Source organism: Anneissia japonica, unplaced genomic scaffold, assembly GCF_011630105.1.
Source record: "Anneissia japonica isolate Jap-2015-1 unplaced genomic scaffold, ASM1163010v1 scaffold3474_len973312_cov172, whole genome shotgun sequence".
Classification (NCBI taxonomy): domain Eukaryota; kingdom Metazoa; phylum Echinodermata; class Crinoidea; order Comatulida; family Comatulidae; genus Anneissia; species Anneissia japonica.
This window is the reverse complement of record NW_022747780.1, coordinates 296,783-304,762: the sequence shown is the minus strand read 5'-3', so window position 1 is coordinate 304,762 and position 7,980 is coordinate 296,783. Positions and strand designations below refer to the sequence as shown.

General features: G+C 31.8%; 1 long non-coding RNA gene across 2 annotated transcripts in view; it reads right to left on the bottom strand.

The window, feature by feature from the left end:
* The window catches only part of LOC117120564, a 31,476-nt gene that overhangs the window by 20,081 nt on the left and 3,415 nt on the right, over positions 1 to 7,980 (bottom strand). For both annotated transcript variants that reach the window (XR_004447383.1, XR_004447382.1), the window contains exon 2: positions 3,517 to 3,827. This is a non-coding gene — a long non-coding RNA (uncharacterized LOC117120564). The remainder of the gene's footprint in view (positions 1 to 3,516; positions 3,828 to 7,980) is intronic.

Here is a 7,980-nt window from a genome sequence, read left to right as displayed (position 1 = left end):
AGATGTGTATAAGAGAGTACAGTAAACCGTCTAAGACCGAGTGAATTAACTCCAGCACGCACCTAACGATTAATTCTTGACACGCGTGTGTGTTTTGTACATGAAATAGGAACTTTATTTATGACAACAATGACATGATTTTACATTCGTAAAATCGGGGTTCGTAAAATCGGGGTTCTACTGTACTTTGCTGTTTCAGTTGCACATATGTAAATTCCAGTTACAGGGATTGTTAGGTATGACCCAAGGAAGAGGTGATAACATTTTGGTGACTGTCCGGATTTAGGGTGTGGATGTGAGGATCATTTAAAGGATTTTGTCCTAGACAAGATAACTAATCAACTGACATGAATGAAACTTTCCCGGAAGTTTAAAGAAGTTACAAGGAATAAATTATCAAGTGCTGGTCACGATCCAAATTAGGTGGTAAACTTAAAGGGTCATTAAAATTTTTTGAGGTCCTCAGTGTTTCTTGTGTACAAAATATTTAAAAAACAGTTGCACTGATTTAAATGCCAGGTACAGGGATTGTTTGGTATAACTCAAGGATGGGGTGATTAAATTTTGGTGACCAACCGGCATAGGATGTGCATATGAGGACCACTCAAAGGAAAACGTCCCAGACCAGATATTTCAAAAATAATCAAATGATATGATTGAAAAATTTGTGAAAGGTTTAACCAAGTTAAAAGAAAGAAATTGTGAAGTGCTGGTGATGATGCAAATATGGGGGTACATGTGAGGGCCATAAGGACTCACACCTAAATATGTCTTGATTGGATCAATGGTTGAAAATGATGCTTTCCATAATAGCTTGTCATGTTTTAATAAATTCTGGCCACGATCCGAAGTAGGCTGTGGATATGCTGACCATTTAAAGAACCCTAAGAAGTTTACCCTATTACCATAGGCAGAAAGAATTAGCTATATGATGAATATTCAAATTAGTGCAATTACAGTAAATCTAAATTGATAAATTTATTGAAATTGATAGGTGTACACCGTTTATATGTAACTTCACTATTTTCAGAACTTATTGGGAATATTTTTTATTCATCTTTACATTTAAACATGTGACGCTAAAAACCAAATCCCCACATTTCTATTTGCATAATATTTCCATTTCAACACCAGTACATTGCATGTATTTTGTTTGTCAGCTATAAGAGTAAAACTTGCTAGAGTGTAAAGACAGAACATGTCAGGAATAGACCGAATTAGCGATCAATGCTGTTCAGCTATAGTGGGTATTCCAACCAAAACAAATGCACGAAGAAGATAGGCGATTTACGCAGTAATTTAGGAGAATAGATCGAATTAGCGATCAATGCTGTTCAGCTATAGTGGGTATTCCAACCAAAACAAATGCACGAAGAAGATAGGCGATTTATGCAGTAATTTAGGAGAATAGTCAGGAATGGATCGAATTAGCGATCAACGCTGTTCAGCTATAGTGGGCATTCTAACCAAAACAAATGCATGAAGAAGATAGGCGATTTATGCAGTAATTTAAGAAAATAGCCTTTACTAAAACGTCTCATACACGCTTTGTGTGTAAAGTTGAGTGTGATTAAAATTTACAGAAACCATTGTTACATGTTTATGAATGTAACGTCATCTTTTCTCTACGATTGTGTATGCCAAATGTGAAATATAATGAGAATAAAACATACATTGGTAGCGTCTGTGAATCATGGCGTCGGTCGAAGAATGTGCTTGTTGCAAAACTCATGAAATGTGTTGTACTCGCAGATTTAAAGGAGAGCTAAGTTATTCAAAATTATTGAATAATGTTCCTAAATTCATACCTATGGCAGACTGGATGTTTTAACAAGTAAAAGACTTGACGACAGCACGGAGCTGAACGTTTATAGTCAGGTCTCACTCAATCATAACATCCAGCCATGTCGCATTGTTGTGCAACAAGTTCTATGAACCTTCCTTAACCTATCAATGTTTTAAAAAGTATCTTAACCGCGTACTTTGGTTTTTTTTGCTTGTTTTCCTGGACCATACAAAAACTCGCAACGTTATATAAAATAGGACTTTTAGGCTCTGTTTATAATTTTATACCCATTCGGCCAAATTGTGATGACGTCATCTTTCGTCGCTAATTCTGTCTATTGTAAGGTGTGCAACTTGATAAAATAAATAAAAGTCGTTTGAGAAGTGATATTTTGCCGATTATGGACCATTAAAAGCAAAACGTTGCAGATCAGTTATCTCAAAAACTAAACAACTCTTCTAAATAAAAAACTTGTTGTTTTGGGTATGTTTTACCCAAATAACAGTCTGAGTAATAAGAGACCAAATTTATTTGTAGTAAAATTAGGTATACTTTTATCCACATAAGCATAAGAATTTAAAAAATATATAATTGTTTGTGATTTATTAATTATGATAATTTTTAGCTCATTTGCCAGGATTAAATGGCCCTGAAAATAAAAAAATTGTAAAAAGTATGTGTTTTACCCTAAGAATGGGATATTTTTATCTTTTTCAAATTTTACCAAAACCGGCTACTTTAAAGTTAATCTAGTTATATATTTATACATAACTTATTGGAGCTTTTATTCAAATGTGCTTTTTTCAACACTGAATAAGTGGAAACATTCAATGGCTCTAAAAACAAGAAAATTATTTCAAAAACAGGTTTTTTGGACAAAAATGGCGGTTTTTGGTAATAACCTTTTTCCTGTTATTTTGTGGACAAAATGTCTATTACAGCTAATAAAAACTTGAGTCTTCCGAACAGTTTGGTACCAAAATGAACTCCGTATGACTAATAGTAACCAAAATACAGATTCTTTCCCCAAAAATGGATATTTTTGTATAAAAGCAGCTATTCTGGCCCTTTATGAAAACATTTTGCTTGGGATCCACCAGATTTTTAATCAGTCAAAATACCCTTAATCAATTGCATCCCAGCTTCTACTTAAAAATGCACCCTAAGCCTCATAATGAGACATTGTATAGCACCCAATATGTGTGTTGTGTCTTGTGACGGGACTGAATTAGCAACTCCATTAAACTAGAATATATCATTTCGAATTACACAAATATTTATATTATTAAAATCATACAATTTACTAACTCAATATTTTTACAATGTGTTTATTTTATTATAGAATAAATAGGCATATATTCAACCTTTATTTCAATCTTATTATTTTATCAGAATATTTTTTTCTTACAAAATTATAATGGTCATTTGGGATTTAATACTAATTAGAAAATTACTTTATATAGTTTTGTTAATTGTTCTGTCATTTTAATGACATAAATAAAATAATTATATTATTGTGATCTCTCCAATTATATTATTCTGTTAATTATATAATTTTTTTAAATTAAAACCTTATTTAATTTATTTTAAATTAATTTAATTAGGGTTTTTGTGTTTTAATATTGATATTATTATGTTTGTTCTTAGTGTTGAACCAGGTCGAACGTTATCCCACAAAGCATTTTACAAGGACATGAAATTCATAATAAGAACAAGTTTTTTTTACTCACCATTCAGCAGAATTAACGAGCGAGCACGAAACAATCAACGGTGTAACTTTCGACTATCCAAAAAGAATGAGGAAGTTGCATGGTTGCGGGGCCGGTTGTGCTTGGCGCCAGGAGTCAACTGTTCTATTATTTTCGAAGGGTGTTTCTCGTGAGAGAAATAATAGGCAATTAGTCAGTTTATCCAGGTAAGTATTCACGAAGTAAACCAAGAAAGCAACACTATAGCCATCGAGATGAGCAATGAGTCCACTGATTTGCTGGGATTTTCAGAAGTGCATATTGCAATGTTCAGCCTTCTACAGATTTTTTTACTGAAATAAAATACATACATTCATCAAAAAACAGAATTAGAAAGAACAAAACATTAATATTTTAATGTTTATTAGTTTCAATTACAAACATTAAATGTAAGTTGTAATTTCAGAATGATAACTGTCTATAGCCAATAAAAACATTATTTCATTTAGAGTATTATTGTTACTATCTCAGCTAGCAGATATATGTTTTCAGTCATGTAAGTTTGTGTGTGTGCATATGTAACGTTTTGGTGTTTTTTTGTGTGGCTTTTGTGTCTACGGCCCCGATGGGGGCCGTAGACACCATGTCATGATGTAAAGATGGCAAAAAAGGGTAAATTCGGTGGAGGAATGATGGGTACTGCTACCACTAGGTGGGGGCGCTCTATTGAAAATCGAATAGCGTTCGGAATTCGAACAAAATTGCGTTCAAACTCAAACATGCGTTATAGAGACGCAGTCACACGTTCGCCACAAACTCCTTTAACCGTCATTTGGGGGACGCCCTTTAGAACATGGTAGTACTTTTTGAGATCAAAGACATAACGCGGTAACTCCAAGAGTTACTCTTTTTTTAAATTGTTTTTAGTATAATATAATAGAGTAGGCCTAGTAGTATACAGAATATTGTTATGAAAGACAATTTTCATGAAAAATTCAGATACACTACAATAATAAACACATCTGCATATTGAAGAACATAAGATTAAATTCAAAAATAAAAACTCCTGTATAAAGCAGTAGACACACGCTCCCGCTGGGAGTTTATTTTTTTGTGTGCCACATATCTCAAAAACAGCTGCACAGATAATTGAAATAACAGGGAGCGTTAGTTATATACCAATGAAGAAATGATTCAATTTTGGTGACGGTTTGTAGTAAAAATTTTCTTGTTATATTTACTACATGTAAAAGGACTTCCTTGGAAAGCAGTGCTAGTCACTGAATGGACCCCCTTGTTAAAGAAGGCTTAAATAAATAAATAATTAAATATATAAATAGTCTTATCTATTTAGTTATATACAAATTTTTTATAGTGTATAACATAAGTTAAAATGTGAAAATCCAAAAAGAGCATGAAAACAAACAGGCTTAATTTGCTGCTGTAATGATATGTGATTTGTATACTTTGTGGGTATGTGTTTGAGTAATACAAATAACACTTCATTATTTGAGGTATGTTTATTCAATCTTCAATATTCATAACAAAACATGCATAGCAGCACAAGGCTGAATTGCATATGGATTTACAAAGGTAAAATATTAAAACAGCAGAAACATTACAAATTTACCCCGTTATCCAAATTGTCAAGTTTATTCTACTTCAGTATGGGGACATCTGAATGATATGACCAAGGTCAATGAACAAGACTATTGCTGTACTAACCCTACCAATACTCATATCACATCATCAGTTCACCAATACATACAGTAGTAGGGGCCTATGCTATTCTCAAGTACCCAACAATTATCCCCAGTCCCTTCCTGATAAATATGAAGGGCCAACATATTTTTTAAAATTATTTTTCAGTATTAAATATTAAATAAGTATATTTCAGTATCGAAAGTTAATTATAACTGATCTGGGCTTAGAAGGCTATGCCATAATCATTCTCCTAATGATCGACACAGAAAATCATTTGTGCCAAATACAATTAATTTAATTAAATGCCATAGTTTACCACTTTTATTTATATTTTATTTTTTTATTTCATTTTATTTAAAACATATTTAGTACAGGATACAAGATGTAACAGTCTGTTTTTAAATTGGTCCTGTTTAACTTAATACAATTGAGAATACTTAATTTCAAAAATGATAAAAAGCTTAATCTACAAGATATAATACATTGAATAAGGTTAAAATACATGGACAAAGATCACAAAAAGGTAATACAATTAATGATACACATCTTAACTACATACAAAATATTAATATTCAGTAGTGAAAAGATTGGTAAAATTGTTTTAAGAAATATAAACAGTTTATTCATACCATTATACACAAGGATAAAAGTTGTAAAATTAAGAATATGTTGAATGTGGTAGCTTAGTTTGATTGTATTATAAATTATATTCTTATAGTTTACTTTGAAATTAAAATAACTGGTCGATTCTTTTAATATCTGGGGCAATGTATTCCATACATTTGCACCAGAATATCTAAATAAAGTCTTCGTTATATTTAAATTTACTTTTGGAGTTAAAATGTTAAGTGAATCTGCATTTCTTGTGTTATACCCATGTCGATCAAATACCATTTCTATTTCATTACAAAGTCTAGGAGGCGCAGTACAGAATTCGAGTCAACTCGGCCCCAAGTCAACTCGGCCCCAAGTTAATTCGGTTAATTTAATTGCAAAAGTAGTCCCTATTCATAAAAAAGGTGTTATATACCTATATCAGTCCTTCCACTATTTTCTAAGATTCTTGAAAAATTGATGCATAACAGATTATACAATTACTTAATTAAAAATAATCTTCTAAATAATCAACAGCATGGATTTAGAAAAGAACATTCAATGTGCCATGCCCTTCTTGAACTCCATATAATTCATTTGAAAAGAAAGAACTTTTATGTACATTTATTGATTTAACTAAAGGCATTCGATGTAGTAAGCCACGACATCTTACTTTCAAAATTAATTCACTACGGTTTTAGGGCCGTTCCATATGAATGGTTCAAAAGTTATCTTGAGAATCGTAAACAATTTGTACAGATCGGTGCTTGTAAATCATCGACATGTGGTGAGCTATAGGAATCTGTGCTTGGACCGCTGTTATTCTTAACTTAATCGTAAATAACCTGACATGTGTTCGTGATACTCTACATGTTGTTTCCTTTGCCGATGATACCATATTATACTATTCTAATGAAAATATTGATGAACTATATAGAACATTCCTGGTTCATTGCTAACAAACTTTTAATAAACGCTACTAAATCATATTACATACTGTTTCATACACATCGTAAAAATTCCAAACTGAAAGGCATTACCATAATCAGGGTTGTAGCTAATGAAAACCAAGGGTGGGGATAGATATTTTGAGGGTGGGTGCATGATAACATTGGTAAACTCTAGATAATACAAGTAGATTTTAAGGATGGAAAAGTGGGTTAATAAGGGTGGGTGAAAGGCCATGAAATTAGCTTTAGACTGGGTGGAAAACTTCAAGGCTGGGCGGCTCCGCCTACCTCCGCCCACTATAACTACATCCCAGCATAATCTCTTAATAATACCATTTTAGAATGGAAAACTGAAACCCTTTTTCTTGGTGTTGTAATTCATGAAAATTTAACCTGGTCTATTCATCAAAAATGTATTTCTAGCAAAATTTCAAAATATATTGGGATTATAAATAAGGTACAGTACAAAAGTACTTTCCTCAATTCATACATCTTAATTTATATAACTCTTTCATTCTTCCACACTTACAATATTGTAATATTATTTGGGCAGCAGATTATTCTTCAAATCTTATGAAATTATATAAATTACAGAAACGTGTTGTACGAATTATTTGTGTATCCCCTGCTATGTCCCATAGCGAATCCTTATTTTAGAAATTGAATGCTTTAAATATTTTTGTTCTTTATAAAATCCAGCTCTTCTCCCTTATGGTACTAATATGAGAATCACTCATTACCAATTTCGATTTCAAATATCTTTTGCACAGGTAATACAATTAATGCATATAATTTCATAAAAACAAAAAGACTAGACATTCTTTTTGCAAGACTTACAAAGACTCAATTTTTTGTTAAATTCTATGGTCCTAAATTATGGAATGAAATTACAGATGAAGTCAATAGTTGCAATAAATTACTTTTATTTAGAAAAACTTTAAAAAAAGAATATCTCTCAAATTATGCAGATATAATTTAAATCACATGCCCTATACCATTCATTTGATAAAATAAAAGAAACTTTTTGCATGTTTATTTATATATTTATTTAAAAATTTTTATTTTATATAGCTATTATATTCTCCAGGGAACATTTTCGCCAGTATCGCATTGCAAATAGCTGTCAAGGCGACCACCATAATGCTTGGACAGCGAGAGGTCGTAGGTTCGAGTCCCGCCAGAGGCATTTTATTACACAATTTCTTTATTCATTTATTTACAGGACTACATTCGTTGAGAGCTATGCTACACGATGTAT